The sequence below is a fragment of the Sminthopsis crassicaudata genome, chromosome X (genome assembly GCF_048593235.1).
Source record: "Sminthopsis crassicaudata isolate SCR6 chromosome X, ASM4859323v1, whole genome shotgun sequence".
Taxonomy (NCBI): domain Eukaryota; kingdom Metazoa; phylum Chordata; class Mammalia; order Dasyuromorphia; family Dasyuridae; genus Sminthopsis; species Sminthopsis crassicaudata.
Window position 1 is genome coordinate 326206 of NC_133623.1, and position 22899 is coordinate 349104.

General features: G+C 38.3%; 1 protein-coding gene across 22 annotated transcripts in view; it reads right to left on the reverse strand.

Moving 5' to 3' along the window:
- The window catches only part of LOC141548335 (uncharacterized), a 360889-nt gene that overhangs the window by 55323 nt on the left and 282667 nt on the right, over positions 1–22899 (reverse strand). For 3 of the 22 annotated variants that reach the window (XR_012483905.1, XM_074277129.1, XM_074277132.1), the window contains one exon: positions 7253–7369. The exons of 18 other annotated variants lie outside the window; for them this stretch is intronic. The gene's annotated coding sequence lies outside the window, so the exon portion shown is untranslated. Of the gene's footprint in view, positions 1–7252; positions 7370–10180; positions 10285–12596; positions 12792–16381; positions 16595–22899 lie in introns of all 22 variants that reach the window. One more of the 22 variants, XM_074277138.1, reaches the window with a different exon arrangement.

The window sequence follows — 22899 nt, forward strand, 5'->3', positions numbered from 1 at the left end:
CCTGGTATTGCTCTGGATCCTCCTCCAGTTTCTTTGTCCCCATGTTCCGTGCTGTGCTGGGAACATCATGTTCACCCCAGTGACTCGACAGCCATAAAGAGAATGATAATTTTTAAATTTTTTTTAAAAGAGAGGCAAAGTTACTCTCTTTCTCTTAATTTAACTTTCTAAAATCAGGAACTATCACTGCAAAATATGCAATGCAGAGTTTACATTCAGTGTATTTAATACAGCATTTCTTCCTATTACCAACACCATCTCTTTTAGATTAGGAGGTTGCAGCATGGCAGAGAGGGGAGCCCACACCTATGAATTATTTTAGCTTCAGGATCCTGGGCCCCAGGTCCTGAGAACATATCTACACGATTACGTTTCTTAATATAAGAATCTGTATTTCGTGGGTAACAATTTTTACGATGGGAAGGAGGCCATGCTTGCATATAGTCTTTATACACTGAACAAATGATTCAAAAAGTTTAGAAGTGGGGAAATAAGTACAGTTTTTAGAGCGGCAATAATTAACAACAAAGAAGGGCCCATTTTGACTTAGAAGTATTAAAAAAAGAAGAGAATAGCTGTGTTTATTATTATATTTCATAATTTCATAAAGCAGCCTTGAAGAGAGTGAGAGGCGTGGAAATCTCTGGGTTTCCAGAAGGTGAAAATTTTGAGAAGTCCTGGAAATAAATAAAAGAAGGGGAAAAGGACAAAGGAGAAGAGGGAAGGAGAGGATCTTTGTGCTGTTCAACCAGTGTTTTTCAGAATTATATATGGCAACACATAAAAATAGGACTTTGGAGGTTTGAATGCAGGTACAAATATTAAAGGTCTTTGTGTGTGTGTGTGTGTGTGTGTGTGTGTGTGTGTGTGTGTGTGCAAGGTCTTTGCTAGCTACAGGAGTGATGGAGAATTTCTTTTCTATGAAAAGGGATCTGAAGGCACTGAGCTGAGGCAGAATGTGTGATATTAAGTTGGCCCAACATGGTATGTGCATCAGGCCCAATTGCAATGTTTGGAGGCAGTTTTGTACACTGACATTTAGGGGAGGAAAGATTGTTGTATTTATTCTTGTGCACTGTATTCACAGGCAGACAAGAGGACGCTCGTTTTCCCCTTTATTTCATCTAAAACAATATAAGGATGATATTCCGTAATTGGCACCATAATATCTAAAGGAGAAATTGTTTTTAATCTGACCAGGAGGAAACAGTCACCTGCTGCCTTTTCTTCACAACTAGTAGTTTTCTTCTTTCAGGCAATCATTGAATTAGTCTCACTAAAATTCTCTTCTGCTTTGTTTCTGGTATGTCTCATGATATGATACCTGTTGCCCTAACGGGGAGAAATTTCCACTTAGCATGTAGGGTAAAGTCCACCATGCATTATTCTTGCTTTTTTATTTTCTCCAGTGGGTAACACAAGTGTTAGCTTGTGGGCTGGGGCAGGAAAGTGCAGCAAAACTAGGATTAGCAAAGGGGACAGAAAGTGGGCTGCAGAGAGCTGTGTCTGAAGGCAGCTTGTAGAAAAGGGAATGGAAAAGGGCACCTGCTGTTAACCTGCTGTATCTGGGGCTGGGGGCTTTGTTTTCTTTAAAAAATAAAATGAAATATCTTTGAGGAGAGAGAAAGAGAGACAGACAGACAGAGAGAGAGAGAGAGAGAGAGAGAGAGAGAGAGAGAGAGAGAGAGAGAGAGAGAGAGAGAGAATATGACAGAGACAGACAGAGAGAGAGAGAGACATGCACATACACACACAGAGAGACAGAGACATAGAAAGAGAGAGAATATGAATATGACAGAGAGAGTGGTTCAGTGATCCAAGGCAATCCCCACCGACTTTGGACAGAAAATGCCATATATATCCAGAAAAAGACTTAAGGAGACTGAATGTAAATGAAGACACACTATGTTCACTTCCTTTTCCTGTTTGTTTGTTTGTTTTTTAATTTCTCCCATTGTTTTTCCCTTTTGCTCTGATTTTACTCTCCCAAAATGATTCATAAAGAAATGTGTTAAAATAAACAGAAAAATAAAAAATAAATTAACCAAAATTTTTAATACAAATCAATCATAAAATTAACTACAAATAAAATTAATAATTGATATGTATATTAAATAATTATTAGTTAACATAGTTAATTGATTAACTAACTAATATATTAACTAATTAACAGATAAGTGAAAATTAGTTTGGCTTTAGGTGGAATGTAATTGCTTGATTGATAAATTAAGAAAAGTGAATTGGCAATTAATAAATTTAATTGGGAATTATTTGTATTTAATAAAATAAATCACTAAATTTATTATTGTTGTTGTCATTAATTAATTTATTAATTTATCTTTCCCATGGTTTTTCCTTTTTGCACTGATTTTTCTCTCCCAGCAGGATTCATAACCCAATGCTTGTTAAAGGAAATAAAAAAAGAAAATAAAAATACATCATTCAACAAAACTTAATTTAAATTACTCATGAAACTAATTAATCACTGATTAAAATTAATCATCAATAATTTGATGAATCTGATGGGGTTTGAAGTTCCTTTACGATTACTTTCTAATTGCCCAACACATGGCTGACCTTTATTCACAAATCCTGGTCAAAAGCACCCTTTGAATATCTGGGCCCAGCCCCACTATCAGCCCCCCACCCTCAGCTCAGCTTCCCCCAGCCCTCACCTGATCTGAACTAACTGAAAAGCCCCCGGAGAACTTAGGGGTGCCGCCCATCATCTTTTGGGTATAAAAGAGGTGAGCTGGAATGCCCTCATTGCAGGAGCCCTCCCAGCCAACACATGGTATCCTTCCAGCCATGTAAGGGTCCCTGCCTGACAGCAGCCACCTTTGGCTCTGGCGTCTTTCTAACTGAGCTTTACTTCCAAATTCCTACAATAAACCTTTTATTTATTACAATAAACCTTTTTATTTACCTTTTATTTTATTTATCTACGTTTTCTGGCCTGTAAATTCATTTTTACAGGGGTCACTGCGCCTCATGGGATTATCTATGCGCCGAGAAATGGGGTACCCCCTTTCCTTTCCCTCATTATGTTGTGCCACAGTCTCCTTGAGCTGTTCTACCTCAGTTTTCCCTGCACTAGTTTCCCTCATTGTCCTGACTGAGTTTCCATGAATTGTTCTATCTCAGTTTCCTTAACTGTTCTGCCTCAGTCCCCTAAGTCATAAAACCCCCCTGGTTCATTAAGACTGAGGACCATTTGCTCTAAGGTTATAAATTGTCAATGGGAGATGAGGAGCAGATCAGACTTCCTGGCTCCTGGCTCCTTCTGCCCCCAAGAATTTATGACACTGACCCTCTAAAAATATTCCAAAAGATAAGACTATCACAGATACTTCACTGACATCTTTACTTCTGTTATTCAAACATCCTGACTCTGGCTTTTAGTAAAAATTTATAACTTCCCCCATCCTGATTTTCCCGCTCTTTTTCCTTCCCTTTGTCTGAAGAGCTATAAAAGTGTTTAACATTTCCCCATTCATTACTGGATATTTTGAGACGAGAGTCCTGTCCAGTCAATTAAACTCTCCAATTAATAAAATATTAAAAAAAAACTCTCTAATCTCTTATCTTCCCTCAGTTTCTCCAGCATTACAATTAAATCTATTAAACTACTTATTAATTGACTGATTGATTAATAAATGTAATAAATGAAACTTATTTTTGCTTGATGGGGACTTACTTGATCAATTAACTGATAGGCAAATTAGTAAAATTAATTTAAAATTAATTAAAAATTAATGAAATAGATTAACTTTTTAAAAATACTCAATCCTCAAATAATGTGACTTCCACTCCAGATGAGTCCTGGGTGAGGAGTCAGAACACATGCTTTTGAACCCTGCCTCTGCCATTTATTACCAAGTGATTTAAACCAGTCATCTGTAGACCTCAGTTTCTTCATTTTTTGTTTTAAAAAACTAGGAACAGCTACCACACCACTTCCAGGGTCCCTCCCACCTTAAAATCTGTGATTAGCAAAGTCCTTAAAAAACGTGGTTGTCTTCAAAATTTCTTCCTCCTCCTCCCTCTCCCTTTTCCTCTCCTCCTTCTTCCTTCCTCCCCTCTTCCCCTCTCTCTGACACCTTCTTTGTTGGATTCTCTCTCTCTTGTTTGCTCTACCTTGCTATCTCTGACTCTGCTATCTGTCTTTGTCTCTCTTTTTATATTTCTCTGTCACCCTCTTTTTCTCTCTCTGTGGCTCTGTCTCACTTCTTCTGTCTCTGTATTATTTATTTACTGACTCTATTCCTCTCTTTCTTTCTCTTCTCTGTTTCTCTGTATTTCTCTGTCTTTTTCTTCCTCTACTTTTCACTCTTTCTCTCTGGCTCTGTCTCCTATATCTCTAGCTCTCTCCCTCCCTCTCTGTCACTTTTTCACTATATTTCTCTTTCTCTTTTCACTCAGAAAATCTTTTTTCTTTAGATAATGCTGAATGTTGGAGAGGATGTAGGAAAACTGGGACACTGATACATTGTTGGTGGAATTGTGAAAACATCCAGCCATTCTGGAGAGTGATTTAGAACTAGGCTCAAAAAGTTATCAAAGTGTGCAGACCCTTTCATCCTGCAGCGTTACTACTGGGCTTATATCCCAAAGAGATCTTAAAGAAGGGAACCTGTGTGTGCAAGAATGTTTGTGGCAGCCCTCTTTGTAGTGGCCCCAAACTGGAAACTGAGTGGATGCCCATTGATTGGAGAATGGCTGAATAAATTGTGGTGTATGGATATTATGGCATATTATTGTTCTGTAAGAAATAACCAGCAGGAAGATTTCAGAAAGGCCTGGAGAGACTGACATGAACTGATGCTGAGTGAAATGAGCAGGACAAGGAGATCATTATATAATTCAACAACAATACTATATGAGGATCAATTCTGATGGACTTGAATCTCTTCAACAATGAGATGAACCAAATCAGTTCCATTTGTTCAAGGATGAATAGAACCAGCTACACCCAGCGAAAGGACTCTGGGAAATGAGTGTGAACCACTACATAGAATTTCCACTCCCTCTATTTTTGCCTGCCTGCATTTTTTATTTCCTTCACAGGTTAAGTGTGCATTATTTCAAAGTCCGATTCTTCTTGTGCAGCAAAATAACTGTATGGATATGGATATGAATATTGTATTAAACATTTACTTTAACATATTTAACATGTATTGGTCTACCTGTCATCTGGGGGAGGGGGTGGAAGGAAGGAGGAGAAAAATTGGAACAAAATGTTTTGCGAGGGTCAATGCTGAAAAATTACCCATTCATGTATGTTGTAAAATAAAAAGCTCTTATAAAAAATATTTTCCTTTCTCTGACAGTCTGTCACTCTCACTATCTCTCTGGCTCTGTTTCTCATTCTTTTTCCCACTCACAATCAATCTTTTCTTCTCTCTCTCTCTCCCTCTCTCTCCTCTCTCTATTCTCTCCCTCCCTCCCTCCCTCCCTCTCTCTCTCTCTGTCTCTGTTTGTGTCCTCTTCACTGTTTCTGTCTCTTTCTTGAGAGAGACAGGCAGACAGATAGAGGGGGAAAGCCAGAAATTGAGACAGAGAGTGAGAAAGAAAAAGAGGGACATCCAACTAAAAATTGTGGTAGACTCATTCATTAATGGGTTTCAGCCAGGGTTAGATTTTGAATTGAATTCAATGCATTTTGGGACTCAGCAAACCTGACCCAGATAACAAAGATGAAACTGTTTGTGCTGCTGAGGCAGAATGAAAGGAGGTTTTCTCCTTTCACTGTAAGGATTTTTTAGAGTTTGGGGGTTTCTTCTTCATAAGGAGACTGAATGGAAATCAACTACATTCTACATACTACATTCACTTCTTCTTTTCTGTTTTTTCTGGTTTTTTTTTTTTATTTTTTTTTTATTTCTCCCATGGTTTTTCCCATTTTCTCTGATTTTTTTTCACCCAACATGATTCAAAAATCAGTGTGTAATAAAAATAAATAAACAAAAAATCAAACAAACAAAAAAAAGAAACTAATAAAATTAATCAATAGAATTGTAGAATAAAATTAACAAAATTAGTAATAAACTAATATTAAATCATATATTTAATAACTTGATTATTTTTTAATAAAACTGATAGATCAATTCATTAATTGCTTAACCAGTAAAATTTAATACATTAATAAAATTAATAGGAAAATGGTATAATGAATTAATATATTAACACAATCCATAAAGGTATTCATAAACTTAATAAGAATTAACAAAATTCATTATTAATTAAGGTCTGGCAATGATGTGGGTTGTCCTCCCTTTAAGAAACTAATCTTTTCAGGGAATGATGTGGGTTGTGCTCCCTTTAAGACACTAATCCTTTCAGATTCCCAGCCCCTCCTAGCTGATGCATTATCAATTCAAGAAGCTAGGACCTTTGATTCACAAATCCTGTCCAAAGCGCCCTTTTGAATTCCAATAGGAGATCTGGGCCTGTCCTAGTCCCCATGGGATCTGAGCCAACTTGGGACACCACCCACAAGCCCCTTTAGCTAAATCTCTCATTATGAAAGAGCCAAACTGGAGCTCTCTCTTTGCAGAGGTTCCTAACATGGCAGCCTTATGCCTGGCAAGGCAAGGATCTCTATCCACTGGAATCCTATTTCCGGTGCCCTTTTATCTCTACCTTCACCTTTTACTAGCTAGACTTTAACTTTACTTCCAAACCCCATAATAAACCTCCTTTATCAATCTAGGTTTTTGGGTCTATAAATTCCTTTACAGGGGACACTGTGCCACCAGTAGACCTCATTTAACTCTGTATCCTTGCACCAAATCCAAAGGGGTTGCAGGAGAGCTCTGTTTCACTCCCTGTACCCCGAACCTCCCACTAGACCTCAATTAAACCTAATTTCATGCTAAACCTCATCACCTTTGGGGTGGGAGGTTTTTCCAGCAGCCTCAGCTATGCTGGGTCAGTGCTGACTCACTCCTGGTGTTGGGTGGGCATGGCCAGGTCCCCTGAGATTCTGGCGTTTTGGGGTTCACTATTGATCTTTTGTGTTTGTGTTGGATGTTTTATAACTTCTCTGCTGATCTACTGGCTTGCAACCAGGGCAGAGTGGCCAACATTGCTATAAATTCCTGTAGATTCCTCCCGGTAGATTCTTTGCTGCATGAAATCTGCACCACCCCACAGAGTCAACAACACCCCAGGACTCTGAGCTATCTACACTGGTGTTTCTACTCAGCTGCTTGCACTGGCTGCCTCCCTCCCATTTCCAATTGAAACACACCTTTTCTGGAGATGGTCGAAATTATCTTCTGCTGACAATTTCTTGCACTCCCAATATTTGTGGGTTCTGCCCATCCAGAGCTACTTCTGAGGCTGGATTTTGTCATTCTTGTGAAGGCTGTAGCGAAAGAAGGTCAGAGAGAAATGTGTGTTGTCTCCACCATCTTGCCTCTGCCCCCAGAAGTCCAGCCATTGTCTTTGACAAAAGGTAGATTTTTAGGGAAATAGCTTATAGCCAAAGTGAAGGGATACAATGGACACCAGTGTTAGGTTCTTACTAAGTGCTAATGAGATATTAGGTTTTTACTAAGTGCTAAGATCGGTACTTAACAATTCTCTAGTTCTGGCATTTACTGTGAGTTTTACCCCTTTGAACTTCTGGGGAGGAGCTTAATGTTTAAAAGAAGCAAGTTCATTGGTAGAAGTAATCTTGCCACAAGCCCTTGGAGGATAAAAGAGGGCGGCACTCGAGAGATTGAGGAGTCTCTGCTCTAGGTCAGAGTTGGCAGCTCTCTACAGGAAGAAGAACCTGGCCAAGAGATTGAGTTGACAGCAGATTTCCTCCCAGACACCGATGGGCAGTTTCTGGAGACAATAGAACATTACACCCCGGGAATGGGAAAAACAAAATAGAGGAGGAGAGCAGATAGTCAGACTAAGGAAAAAGACAAGTCCCCCCAGGAGAACTGCCAATTAAACAGGAGAAAGGAAATCCTTCAAGTTCATGGCCTGACAGCCTAGACTGAACAGAGACAGCTAGAGCAAGGAGGAAGGCACTATGAAATGGAAGGCACTATGAGGGACAGTCACACTGAGGGAGGTTAGCAAAAATTGTCATGGTAAGCAGATCTTTCATAAGGGAAAATGGAGACAGAGACAGAGATAGAGAAACAGAGAGACAGAGACAGAAAGGGAGACAGAGAGACAGAGACAAAAAGAGGCAGATAGAGACAGATACAGAGAGATAGAAAGGCAACAGAGAAGGAAGGGGAGAGAGAAAGTGGAGGAAGAGAGAGAGACAGAGACAGAGACAAAAACAGAGGGGGAAGGAAGTAGAGGGAAGGAAAAGGAGAGAGAGGGAGAGAGACAGACAAACCAAGGCAGAGAGATGTTACAGTCAGGGGCAGATCTCAAGGGCAGAGTATAAGAGGCACTCAGAGGTTTATTCTGCCTGAGCCTGATAACTGGGCATAAAGATATTGAGTAGACCTCATTAACGAGGAAAAGCCTCCTCACTCTTGCTGATCATGCTCACACTCATGCACTCTTGGTTATGTGACCTGGGGACTATAAAAAGGGGGTTGCAGAAGGTGGGGGAGGGAACTCCAGAAGGGAAGGAAGAACTCTGGAGGGAACTCAAAGGGAACTCAGAGGAACAAAGAGGGAACTCCAGGAGAACTCTGGAGGGAAGGCCAGAGGGAATGTTAGGGAATACTATGTAAAGAGTTAGAATAAAGACCTGTTGCTGCATACTTGAGTAACTCGGGTGCTCTGTGGTGGAACCTCTAAAGAGGTAGCTCTCTGATTGAGATAATCAGAGCCGAGACGTCTGAAGACCTGGTGAAGGTGAGAAACCAGTTGACCCCCACTGAGGTAAGCAGCTGGGAGGTAATGGCTGGTTCCCGAACAGGGACATTATCTTTGATTAGGAGAATATCCTTGTTAGGAAGCCCCACAGCCTCACATTTTAGTGAGAAGCCAGAGAGGGATAGACATGGGACAGATGTTGTGGGAGGGGGGGCGAGGGAGTGCTCTGATTTTCTTCCGGTGCCTCCCCAACATCAGGAGGCCACAAGCAAACCCTTGCTGTGGAGGTGGCTAGAGGGGGGGCCCGTTCCGTCATTGGGACTGCTCCCCTTTTCCTCCCCTTCTCAGGTGTTGGGGGTTTTCTAAGACTCAAGGCCAGTGCAGGTGCAAAGCTCTTCTGACTCTTGGCCCATCCCCACTTCCACTTCTCTCTCCCTCTCCTTCCCAACAAGCAACCCCAGCCTCCCCTGACCCTCACCGGCCCCTCACTACTGCACAGGAAGCTTGGGATAGCGCCCCCTTTACCCCAGGAGCAGAGTTCAGCCATAAAAGCAAAAAAAAAAAAAAAAAAAAAAAAAAAAAATACCAAAAGAAAAGGAAAGAAAATGAACAAGAAACAGAAAAGACAGGCCAGTGACACGTCAATAAAACCACATCAAAAACTGAACACAACAAAGACACACCAAGAACAAGCCAAGAAAACCACGTCAAACATTCAACCCGCCAATGACGCAATGAGAGAGACATAAAGAGAGGAGACCAGAGCATGATAGAAAACATCAGAAAGAGAAGAAGAAACAGAGAGCCAAAGGGACAGTGAGATATAGAGAGTAAGAGACAGAAACAAAAAGAGGTGGGAAGCCAGAGAGTGAGAGAGAAAGAAAAAGAGTGATTCAGAGAAACCGAGACAGGGACAAAGACAAAACCAGAGAAAGCAAGCCAGAAAGAGTCAGAGCCAGAGAAAAGGAGTTAAAGAAAATTCCAGAGGGAGACAAAGAGAGCCAGAGAGTGAGAAAGACTGAAAAAGAGAAAGTAAAAGAGTCAGAGAAACAGCTATAAACAAGGAGAGAGAGAGACAGACAGAGAGAGAGAGAGAGAAGGGACAGAGGGAGGGCAGAAGTTCATAGGATTTAGAACTCAAGAACATGAAGACCATCCAGTCCAATCCTTTGATGTGACAGAAAAAGAAAGCAAAGTTCAGAGAATTTTGAGGGTTGAATAGATTACAAGGCCTCCAGAACCAAATGCAGATTTTCATATACCAAAATGCTCTGCTCTTTTCATGGTACCACACTGATTCAAATTACTCATTAGTCACTAGTCAAATCCCATAAAGCACTGAATTAAGCAGGCCATCACTGAATAAAAAAGGAATGAAACATTGAAACATAATTCTTCATACAAAGGTTTGAAAATGTGGTGAGAAGTTCAAGTTCCAAAAAATATTTTGCTTGACCTTCTTTCTTGATGATAGCAATAAAGCAGAGGTCAATTTCACATCTGGTTCTGCGAAAAAGCAGAAAACACTTTAAAATTCATTTCCTATGTGAACATTTTCCCCACCACTTTCTAAAGTCTAGGCAGTTAACAAAACAATAAACTAAACTGTCATTTGTAGCCTTTGCTGATTTTCAAGGTTTAAATGCACACACCCAGAAAATTGAGGAGTGGGTGCTAAATGAAAGGAGCTGGTTTTTCTAGACATCCTGGGATTGATCTAATCACAAATCACCTGAGTTTTCACTATATTTTCTCCTTCTTGGGTAACTATCCTCTCAGTTGAGAGAATTTTATTTTTGTCAAGATCAATATCAATTTTTCCATTTTTTTACAGAGAGGAGGGGAAAAGTGATTCCTAAAAGCAGTCTAATATAAATGAAACTTTTTAGAACAAATATGGGTAAGTTCCTCTTGCCCCTTTCTAAATTCTTATCTAAAAATCAGAAGATACCCAACTCTTTTAAGAAAATCCTGGTTTCAGTGACTGAAAATGGTTCAGTACAAACATTTGTCTTATATCAGGAAGAAAAGTCAAATAAAAATTGCAGGCGGCTTATCACTCCTAAAGATATAAGGGCAAAACTAGAACTTTCCCACAAATTCCTTCAAGTTGTAGAGTACCTTAAGGTGATCTTAAAGGCACCAAGTAAAGTGATAATATGAGACAGAAATAGGAAATCAATTTGGGAGACCAGAGTGATCTAAGACATGGAGCCACTGTGACAGTCATTTACCACAGGTTACAAGGATTTGACATTTGTCACATGAAATAGATCAGGGACTTATCCAAATATGACTTAGCAGCCTCAGAGGGAAGCAGGACCTAAGGAGAAACAATTGTGTAATGGGATGTTGAAGCCGTCTTAAATATGCTAACAAGACAATCTTGGAAAACTAATTCCTGTGGTGGTTGTCTTAAAAATGTTAACAAGACAGGCTGAAGAAAGTGAGCTGAGCATGATTAATAACAGGAATAGGATGCTCTTGTTTTAGCAGTTCCTGAGAATAAGCTGGTTTAGAATTCCTATCATCTAAAGCACAGAGAGACAGGCCAAGCATGACATTTAAATTAAGGCTTGGAAGATGTGTTTGGATTTCTGAATAAATCTGCACTTTTACTAATTTCTAGGGGTTGACAGATAATTAAGATTTTTAAATTTATATTTCAAATATATTAACGACCTTTGATTCTCTGTTTCATATGCCCTGTCTCATTTCCCAAAACAGGACTATAAGTTCCATGATTGCCAGGTCACACGTTTAATTTTACCCTTGTTTTCCTCTGAGCTTTTGGTGTATTTTCCAGAATAGTGATCAAAAATCCCCTTTTGATTAGAATAAATTTCATTAATTGAATTTAATTGATTGGATTAATTATTTTAACATTAATCCATCATTCATATTATAATTAATAATATTATTTTTTAAAAAGGTAGAGCAGAGTATCTGAGTCCTAGGTCTCCTACACTGTTAGGTAATACTCATGAAGATGTGTTCCCCTAGCAGGGAATCAAGTGGGACTATTAAAAAGGGGCTGGGACTGAGACTGTATTCTCTTGACCTTGTTCTCCTTCCTATGTGCTGATGATACTGACACCTCAATAACACGTTCCCTTCGATGTGTTTTCTAATAGTGGGGAGAGACCTGCAGCCGTCATCCCATTGGTTGGTGCCGGGCCTTCCTTGTGACCAAAGTCCTGCATTTTGCAAGAACGCTGGCTGTGGTCAATTTATGGCTGATGACAATGGTCTGGCTTATGGAAAGATTGAGCCCATTCCCATTCGAGATTAGCCAACTGAGCTACCTGACTTGCAATTCTTTGTTATAAATTATGTGTTCACCTTAAGGTGCCTGCTTTTCTCTGTTCATTTGCCATTACATTTTATTATGTTTCTTTTCTCTTATTTGCCTTAATTATATTATGCCGTTAAAATGGAGATCTAACTCTCTTAGATCATAAATTTAGTAGAGATCAAGTATCTGGTGCTTTGGGTCAAGCATCTGGTATTTCACTCAATAACTAGTACAGCATTATGTAGTTGCACATAAATAATCTATGTTTATATACATTGTGTAGTATATTTGCTGAGTTACTACCAAAGGCTTATTTCTTAATTTCTCCCCTACAAGTTCTTTATCTTTGTGACCTTTCTGTAATACCATTAATGAGGCTCAAGGATCTCTTCTCTGTCCCTCTACAAAATACTTTCTTGGTCCCAAGGTCTGTAGTCTAGGACCAAACTGAGCAACTCTACAGGCCTCCGTTAATTCTGTAGGAATCTTGTAGATATGTATTTCTTTACTTATCGTCTCTTACCTTAAAAAGAAAACTCCGAAGCTCAGAAACTCTTTTTGCTTTTCTTTTTCTTCTTAGAACTTAAAATCCCTGGCCCATTTTAATTGATTAATAAATTCCTGTTGATGCAGACCCATTTTCCTCTCCCACAAACAGCCTGTCCAGCACTTGCCTTCTCTCCTCTGGGATCAACATTCCTGCTTTCTTTACCAAATCCTGAAACAGGAATTTATGACCAAAGAAGAACTAAAGAAGATTATGAAAGCTAAAATGGACAACTTTGATTACATTAACCTAAAAAAGGTGGTAGACTCCATTCTTCTCAGGGGTTCAGTGATTCAGAGTAATCCCAATAGATTTTGGGCAGAAACGGACATCTGCATACAGAAAAAGAACTAAGGAGACTGAATGTAAATAAATATTCTATATACAATTCTTTTTTCTTTGTTTTTTTTTACCTCTCCCATGTTTTTTCCCTTTTGCTCTAATTTTTCTCTCCCAACATGATTCATAAAGCAACGTGTGCTAAAATAAACAATAAGCAAAAAAGAAAAAGAAAGAAAACATAAACTAATAAAATTAATGAATAAAGTTCATCCATAAAATCAACTAATTAAATTGTTGATGAACTAATAATCAATAAACCAATAAACTTATTAAATTGATTATTAAATGATAAAATTGATAGATTAATACATTAACTCCTAAATCAACAAAATTTAATAAATTAATAAACTCTATTAATGTAATGAAATTAATAAATAGGAAATCAATTGGGTCACTTAATAAATTAATAGAATTTAGGAAGATATTAATAAAGTTAATAATTATTTTATTAAATCAATTATTAATTTAAAGTATTTAAAAATAAATTAATAAAAAAACAAATAATAAAAAAAATGTGACTTCCACTCCAGTGGATCCTGGATAAGACATGACACATGAATCTGAGTCCTCCTGGCTCTGCCATTTACCACCAAGTAACTTAATTAATAAAATTAATTAATCAAATGGGATCAAATTAATAATTGACAAACCCATTAAAGTCAATGATTATTTTTAATATAATTATTTGATTAGTAAATTTTAATAAACGAGCAAATGAATGAAATTTTTAATTAGAGAAAACTTAATTGATTATGTGATAAATTAATAAATCAAATTATGAAAACATTAAAAATGTAATAATCAAGTTACTTGTTAATTAGATTAAAATTAATGAAATAAATTAACAGAAAATTGATAAATAAAACAAATTCACAAACAATGTGACTCTCTCTGAAATAAATTAACAGAAAATAGATAAAACAAATCCACAAAAAATGTGACTCTCTTTGGCTCTCTCTTACTGTCTCTCTTTCTTATTTCCTTCCTGATTTTCTCTCTCTCTCTCTCTCTCTCTCTCCTCGGTTTCTGTATCTCTGATTCTTCCTCTCTTTTTCACTCTCTTTAACTTTGGCTCTCTATTTTTCTATTCCTTTCTCTCTCTGTCTGTTTCTATCTCTCTTTCTAAATTTCTCTATGGTTCCCTGATTGTTTCTTATTTTTCACACATTCTTTTGCTCTCTGGCTCTGTTTTGCTTGCAATCTCTCTCTGGTTCTATGCCTGATTCTTGTTCTGTGTCTCTGGATGCCTCTGTGGGTTTTTTTGTTTTTTTTTTTTTTTTTTTTTAGTCTTTCTGTCTGAAAGGTCCTCATATTAACAAAGAATTATATCCATACAATTTCTTATGCCAGATCTCAAATTTTGAGAGAGAGAGAAAGAGAGAGAGAGAGAGAGAGAGAGAGAGAGAGAGAGAGAGAGAGAGAGAGAGGGAGAAATAAAGGATTTTTTCCCTGTTTTTTATCCATGTCTGAGTGAATTTCGCCCTCCAGTGGCAATATATGTAATAACATCTTAATTAAATTGCGAAAATATGTTTAATTCACACATGGAAAAACGAATTACAATTTCTCTCTCTCCCTCTTTATTGCACGCTTGCTCTCTCTCTCTCTCTCTCCCCCTCCCTCCTTCTCTCCCTCTCTCCCTCTCTCCCTCTCTCCCTCCCTCCCTCCTTCTCTCTCTCTCCCTCTCTCCCTCCCTCCCTCCTTCTCTCTCTCTCCCTCTCTCCCTCCCTCCCTCCTTCTCTCCCTCTCTCCCTCTCTCCCTCCCTCCCTCTCTTCCTCCCTCCCTCTTTCTCTGCTTTTCTCGGACAATATTTTTTCCTTTGTCTCACTGTCTGCATGTCTCTCTCAGTCTCTGTCCCTCTATCTCTCTGGCTCTCTGTTACTCTTCCTCTTTCCCATTCACACTCACTCTTTCCTTCATCACCAGCCCCCCTCCTACTCTTTCCCTTCTTCTCTGTTTCCCTCTGTTCCTCTGACTATCTCTGTTTCTTTCTCTTTCGCTTGGTCACTTGCTGGCTCTCTCACTCTCTATATTTGATACTCTTTCTCAGATTCTCTCCCTTGCTCACTCTAGCTTGCTATCTCTGACTTTATCTCTCTCTGTCTCTGCTTTAGTCTCCCTCTCCCTCTCTCCCTATCTGCCTGCCTATCTACCTATTTTTTCTATTTTTCTATGTCTCTCTAGCTCTCTTTTTCTCTCTGTTGTTTTCTCTCACTGACTTTGTCTCTTATTTATTAACTGACTCTTCCCCTCTTTTTCTCACTTTTCTGATTCTCTGAATTTTCTTTATCATAATTCTCTTTATCTTCCTCTATTTTTCACTCTGACTCTATCTACTTCTCTCTCCTTCCCTCTCTGGCTGTCTCTCTTTTTCTCTATCTGTCTCTTTCTCAGTTTTGCTCTGTCTGTCACACTCTCTCTCTAGTCCTCTGTCTCACTCTTTTTCTCATTCACACTCAATCTCTCTCTCTCTCTCTCTCTCTCTCTCTCTCTCTCTCTCTCTCTCTCTCTCTCTCTCTCTCTCTCTCTCTCTCTCTCTCTCTCTCTCTCTCTCTCCTTCCCTCCCTCCCTCCCTCCCTCCCTCCCTCCCTCAATTCCTCCCTCTATCCCTATACTATGCTGAGATCCACATTCAGTGCCCATAGCTTCTCTGCATGCAGATGGCTCTCTGTCACACGTCTATTGGATTTCTTCCATTGATTTTTTCAGAGGGAACCACAGCCTATGGATCACTATCCCTATGGGCATGCTCAAGAGGAGACTGGGTTTGGTGTTCGTAAATGACATGGTTTTTCCATTCAAACAAATCACAGAGTCATTTCTAGATTTCAGGCAGGGAAGAGAACAACAGAAAAAAAAAAAAGGTTTCTTTCCATCTTCATTCTAAGGACCACTGCTTGCTGTGATTCTTCTTGGCTGCTGAGGAATAAACAACCTAGCTTTCCAATTAACCTGGAGAGACCATGTTAGCTGGCTGTGCTCTGATTCATAAGGTGCTGTTAAACAGGTGATTTTTTTTTAATATTTGAAGGTTGTAGAGAGAACGGCCCTGTCCCCCCCATGCTCCTGTCCTTCTCTGTGTGTGTGTGTGTGTGTGTGTGTGTGTGTGTGTGTGTGTGTGTGTGTTTCTGTGTCTTTCTCACTTTCCCTGTCTGTCTCTTTCTCTCTGACTCTGTGTCTGAATCCCCAGAATATCATAAATGAGGGGAAAGGACCCATATCTGGAAAATGAGTAAATGCTCACTGATTGGGGGAGGGCTGAATAAGTTATGGTACATGAAAGTAATGAAATGTTATTGTCCTATTAAAAAAAGATCAGCAAACTGGCTGTAGAAAGATATAGAAATATTTATACCAACTGATGCTGAGAGAAACAAGAAGAACCAGGAATATTGTACACAATAGCAGCAAAATGTACCTAGATCTGACTGAAAGACTCAGTTCTTCTCAGTGATTCAGAGTAATCCCAACAGACTTGAGACAGAAAATGCCATCTACACGGAAAAGAACTAAAGAGGCTGAATGAAAATGAACACGCTATGGTCGCTTCTTTTTTGCTGTTTTTTTTTTTCTTCCATGGTTTTTCCCTTTTGCTCTGGTTGTTCTATCCCAACAAGCAAGGTGTATTAAACTAAACAAAAGAAAAAAGAAAAATGAAAAAAAGTAATCAACAAAAATTAATCATAAATATATAAAAATATTAGTTAAATTAATTGATTAGTAAATTTATTACTTAATAAATCAATGAAATGTATTTTAAATTTTGAAGAGTTGAGTTAATCAATCAATTATTTAACTTATCAATTAATAGATGAATTAATACAAATTTATACCAATATTAATAAAATTAATAAAAATATTCATGGGATTAATTGTTAATTAATATGATTAATTGATAATTACATGTATTAGAAAATACTGAAATGAGTTAATTTTAAAAACAATCCGGGGGGCAGCTAGGTAGTGCAGTGGGTAGAACACCAGTCCTGAAGTCAGGAGAAACTGAGTTCAAATGTGGCCTCAGACACTTCACACTTCCTGGCTGTTTGACCCTGGGCAAATCACTTAACCTCAATTGCCTCAGGGGAAAATATGACAAACAATCCTCTAACAAATTGACTTCTATTTCTAATGTGCCCTAGATGAGGCATGAAATCATATGCTTGTGAATCCTTGCTCTTCAGTTTATTACTAAGTTACTCCAACCAGGCATTTAATTTCTCTTATCTTTTTCTTCATTTATTGTTAAAAAAAAAAAAAAAAAAAAAAAAAAAAAAAAAAAAAAAAAAACCGAAAACAAAAACAAAAAAACAGGAGGTGCTACCAGATAACTTCCAGGGTCCCTCTCACCTTAAAATCTGTTATTGGACAATGTCCTCAAAAGCCTGAGTGTTCTCCCCCCCACCACCATTCTTATCTTACTTTGTTATTTTTTTACTTTCTTTGGACTTTTCCCCTCTTTCTCACTATTCTTTGATTCTCTCTGTTTCTCTACCTTTGTTTCTTTCCTCATTTTTGACTTTTTAACACTCTCTCTCTGTCTCTCTGTCTCTCTGTCTCTCTCTCTGTCTCTCTCTCTCTCTCTCTCTCTCTCTGCCTGTCTGTCTGTCTCTCTCTCTCTTTTCAGCTGGATCCCTCTCATTCCTTCCCCCCTCCCCTCCCACCCTGTCTCTCTGTGTGTCTGCCATTGTCTGTCTAATTCTCTTTATCTCTCTGTGGATTTTTCTTACTGTCTCTGTCTCTTTCTTATTTTGTTACTGACTCCATCCCTCTCTTTTTGTCTCTTCTCTCTTTCTATTTCTATGACTAGCTCTTTTTTCTCCTCTTTTTTTCACTCTCTTGCTCTATCTCTGTATGTCTCTCTGGCTCTATCTATCATGATTGTTACTTTCTCTTTCTCTATATTGTGCTGACTCTATTTCATTCTCTTTTTTCAGCCTTTCCTTCTCTGGTTGTCTTTTGCTTGCAGTCTTTCTGGCTCTCTTTCTTTGAGAGAGAGAGAGAGAGTCAGAAATGTCAAGCTAAAGCAAGGAAGGAATAGAAATAATCTGAGAAAGAAAGTGTCAAAGAATGAGACAATGAGAAGGACAGAATGAAACAGGTAATTAGAGAAATGGAAAAGAAAGTGAGAGAGGAAAGAGAAAGAAAGCAAGAAAGAAAGAGACAGTGAGAGAGAGTCATTGACAGGGAAATGGAGAGTGAGAAAGAAAAGAGCCAGAAAAACAGAGAGAGAAAGAGAGGAGAGTGGTGTGAAGCAAAGAAGTTGCTCAAGCTCTCCCAGTTTCCCTCAACAACCATATGAGACCAAGCCTATGAACAGAGTCTGATGGAATGAAACCAGTCTCCATTTCAAGACAGACTGGGAATTTTAGGTACTCTGGGGAATAGTACTATGGTCGGGTCTAAATATTGTATCAGAATGCTGAAAGAGGAATGAAGCAGAGTAAATATTGAATCATGTACTGAACTTGGTTTGGAAAGACTGTTTATCCAACCCTCTCATTTCACAGATGAGGAAACTGAAACCCCCAGAATTGAATCAATTGAATGCAAGATCAATAGAAAATTATTTCTTATGCAGAATGATCATTGTTTCTTGCCCAAGTCATGGCACGCAGTTCTAGACTGTCTGGTATATATACAATGACTAAAATGGCTTTAGTGACATGGGGGAGAACAAGCAGATTTCATGAGCATCAAGTTGTGAAGTATCTTAAGAAGACTTTCAAGAGCCAAGTCTTATCATCAATGAAAGATCCTGTCATTACTAATTTGGGGAACCAGACTTTCTAACACAGAGGCATCAAATTCAGGACCTAATCTACTTGACAGCATCTCCAAAAAATAAATGGCCTTATCAGCCCAGTATTTCCTTGATAAATTCTTGCACAAAGATATTCTGCTCTTTGGTAAATGAAAATTTGTGAGAAAGCATATTAGACTTGGATAAACAAATCTTGAACAATATCGATGGTTGTTTTTCTAAAGCCTTGTCTCCTCGTGTTGGACACACTCAAAAGTTATCTAGGCTGATAAACTTGATCCCTCTTGTTTCATGAGATCCACAAATATAAGTGTGGGATTTGTAAATTCCAAGTCTAGAAATCACTTGCTTACCTTCTCTTGGTAAGAAAATCACCAGATATTGAAAGTAAAAAAAATATTGAATTAACAAATTAAACTAAGAGGTGGTTTTATGAAAAAACCAATAAAATAGGGACTTCTGGCCAAGATGGCGGCGTGGAGGCAGACAGCTGCTTGAGCTCCTCATTTTCTCTCAGAACTTACTTCATGACAAGCCTCTGACTTAATGCTTGACCCAGAAAGAAATCCACAAATTATCACCAAGAGAAGACATCCTTTAAAGTCGCCAGAAAAGGTCTGTGTTTGCTCGGGGGAGGGTCAATCAGACTGGGCGCAGACTGAGGGCAGACAGCCAGAGCAAGACAGGCAGCTCACACAGCTCAGACCTGAGGGGGAGGGGTACGATCTCTGCCGTTTCTGTGAAAGGGCTTTTGCCCAGTGTGGATGCTCCATCTCGGCAGCAAGCCAGGAGCAGTGGAGAGGGTGTAAACACCGGAGGTGAAGATTAAAACCCCAGAAAGCCAGCGTCTCTCAGAGCCTGGCCACCCCCAACCCCCACCTGGACTGACTCAGTGCGTTCTCAGAGCCTCAGAGCGCAGACTCAGTACAGTCATTGCTGTTCTGTTAGTGGCTCTCTGCTGCCCTACCCCCAGTCTGTAGAGGAAGCCCATTAATACCATCCAGCCCTATCCCCCGCAAAACATACCAATTGTTTCTCTTGTCAGTTTGTTTTCTTTGATTCCTACTCTGACAAAATGAACAAAAAATTCAAAAGGGCTCTAACCATTGACAGCTTCTGTGTGGAGAGGGAGCAGACTTCAAATGCTGAGGAGACTAGGAACAGACTGTCCCCAGATGTATCCCCTGGGAGGGATATAAGCTGCTCCTCAATACAAAAGAACCTCATAGAGGAAATCAAAAAGGCTCTCACAAGAGAGCTGGAAGAGAAATGGGAAAAGGAAAGGGAAGCTTGGCAAGAGAGCCTGGAGAAGTCATCCCATGCATTCAAAGACAGAATGGATAAAGAAATCAAATCATTGAGAAACAAGATTAGTGAGCTGGAAAAGGTAAACAACTCCAAGGAAAACAGGATTAGTGAGCTGGAAAAGGTAAACAACTCCAAGGAAAACAGGATTAGAGAGCTGGAAAAAGAAATCAGCTCTCTAAAAAATAAAATGGATAAAATGGAAAAAAATTCCATAGAAGATAAAAACTCAATTGGACAATTACAAAGAGATATAAAAAAAGTGAGTAAAGAAAATACATCATTGAAAATTAGACTGGAACAAGTAGAAATGAATGACTCAAGGAGAAACCAAGAGGGAGTCAAGCAAAACCAGAGAAATGAAACAATTGAAAAGACTGTCAAGTACCTTACCAGAAAGACAACAGACCTGGAAAACAGATCCAGGAGAGACAATTTGAGAATAATCGGACTCCCTGAAAAATGGGAGGAAAAAAAGAGCTTGGACACCATTTTCGAGGAAATTATCAAAGAGAACTGCCCAGACGTTTTGGAAACAGAAGGTAAAATAGACATTGAGAAAATTCATCGATCACCTACTGAAAGGGACCCTAAAATCAAAACGCCAAGAAATATAGTGGCCAAGTTCAAGAACCATCAGACAAAGGAAAAGATATTGGAAGCTGCTAGAAAAAAACAATTCAGATATGGAGGATCCACAATAAGGATAACCCAGGATCTAGCAGCGTCCACATTAAAAGAACGCAGGGCCTGGAACATGATATTCCGAAAGGCTAAGGAACTTGGTATGCAGCCAAGAATAACTTACCCAGCAAGAATGAGCATCGTTTTCCAGGGAAGAAGATGGACATTTAACGAAATAAATGAATTCCATTTATTTTTGATGAAAAAACCAGACCTACATAAAAGGTTTGATCTTCAAATACAGAACTCAAGAGATTTCTAAAAAGGTAAAAAGAAATCTTGAGAACTATACTTCTGTCAAAAAAATATGTAAAGAACATATGTACAATTTGTCTTAGAAACTAGAGGTGGAAAGGAGATTATATCATAAAAAAGTATAAAGTGGTGGTACTATATCTCATGAAGGGGCAAAGGTAACCTATTATATCTGAGAGAAAGAAATGAGGGAGATGAACATAGCGTGTATCAATAGACATATTCGATTTATGGTGAAACTTCTTCCACTTCATTGAAAAGTGAAAGGGAAGGAGTAAGCTAAGGGGAAGGGAATACAGTAATTTCGAGGAAAAGGGGTAAAATAAGGGGAGGATCTTTAAGGTGGGGGAGGGATCCTAAAAAGGGAGGGCTGTGAAAAGCAAGTGGTGTTTACCAGTTTAATACTGGATAGGAGGGTAAAAGGGAAGGAAAGGGGAAAAGCATAAGCAGGGGTTAATAGGATGGCAAGCAATATAGAATTAGTCCTTCTAACCATAAATGTGAATGGGGCAAACTGCCTCATAAAGAGGAAGCAGTTAGCAGATTGGATTAAAAGTCAGAATCCTACTATATGTTGTTTACAGGAAACACACCTGAAACAGGATGAGACATTCAAACTAAAAGTAAAAGGGTGGAGCAGAATCTATTATGCTTCAGGCAAAACCAAAAAAGCAGGAGTAGCCATCCTCATCTCAGATCAAGCAAAAACAAAAATTGATCTAATTAAAAGAGATAAGGAAGGGCATTATATCCTACTAAAGGGAAGCATCAATAGTGAAGCAGTATCAATATTAAACATGTATGCACCAAGTGGTGCAGCATCTAAATTCTTAAAAGAGAAATTAAGAGAGCTGCAAGAGGAAATAGATAGCAAAACTATAATAGCGGGAGATCTCAACCTTGCACTCTAAGAATTAGATAAATCAAACCACAAAATAAATAAGAAAGAAGTCAAAGAGGTAAATAGAATACTAGAAAAGTTTGATATGATAGATCTTTGGCGAAAGCTAAATGGAGACAGAAAGGAATATACTTTCTTCTCAGCAGTTCATGGAACCTATACAAAAATTGATCATATATTAGGGCATAAAAACCTCAAAATCAAATGCAGTAAGGCAGAAATAGTAAATGCATCCTTTTCAGACCATAATGCAATCAAAATAACATTTAATAAAAAGCCAGGGGAAAATAGACCAAAAAATAATTGGAAACTAAATAATCTTATACTAAAGAATGATTGGGTAAAACAGCAAATCATAGACATAATTAATAACTTCACCCAAGAAAATGACAATAATGAGACATCATACCAAAATGTGTGGATACAGCCAAAGCAGTAATAAGGGGAAGTTTTATATCTCTACAGGCCTACTTGCATAAAATAGAGAAAGAGAGGGCCAACGAATTGAGCTTACAACTAAAATTGCTAGAAAAGGAACAAATTAAAAACCCCCAGACAAACACAAAACTTGAAATTCAAAAAATAAAAGGTGAGATTAATAAAATTGAAAGTAAAAAAACTATTGAATTAATTAATAAAACTAAGAGTTGGTTTTATGAAAAAAAAAACCAACAAAATAGACAAACCCTTAGTAAACCTGATTAAAAAAAGGAAAGAGAAAAAGCAAATTGATAGTCTTGAAAATGAAAAGGGTGAACTCACCACTAATGAAGAGGAAATTAGAACAATAGTTAGGAGCTACTTTGCTCAACTTTATGCTGATAAATTCGATAACTTAAATGAAATGGAAGAATACCTTCAAAAATATAGCTTGCCCAGATTAACAGAGGAAGAAGTAAGTAGTCTAAATAGTCCCATCTCAGAAAAAGAAATAGACCAAGCTATTAACCAACTACCTAAGAAAAAGTCCCCAGGTCCAGATGGATTTACAGGTGAATTCTACCAAACATTTAAAGAACTAATTCCA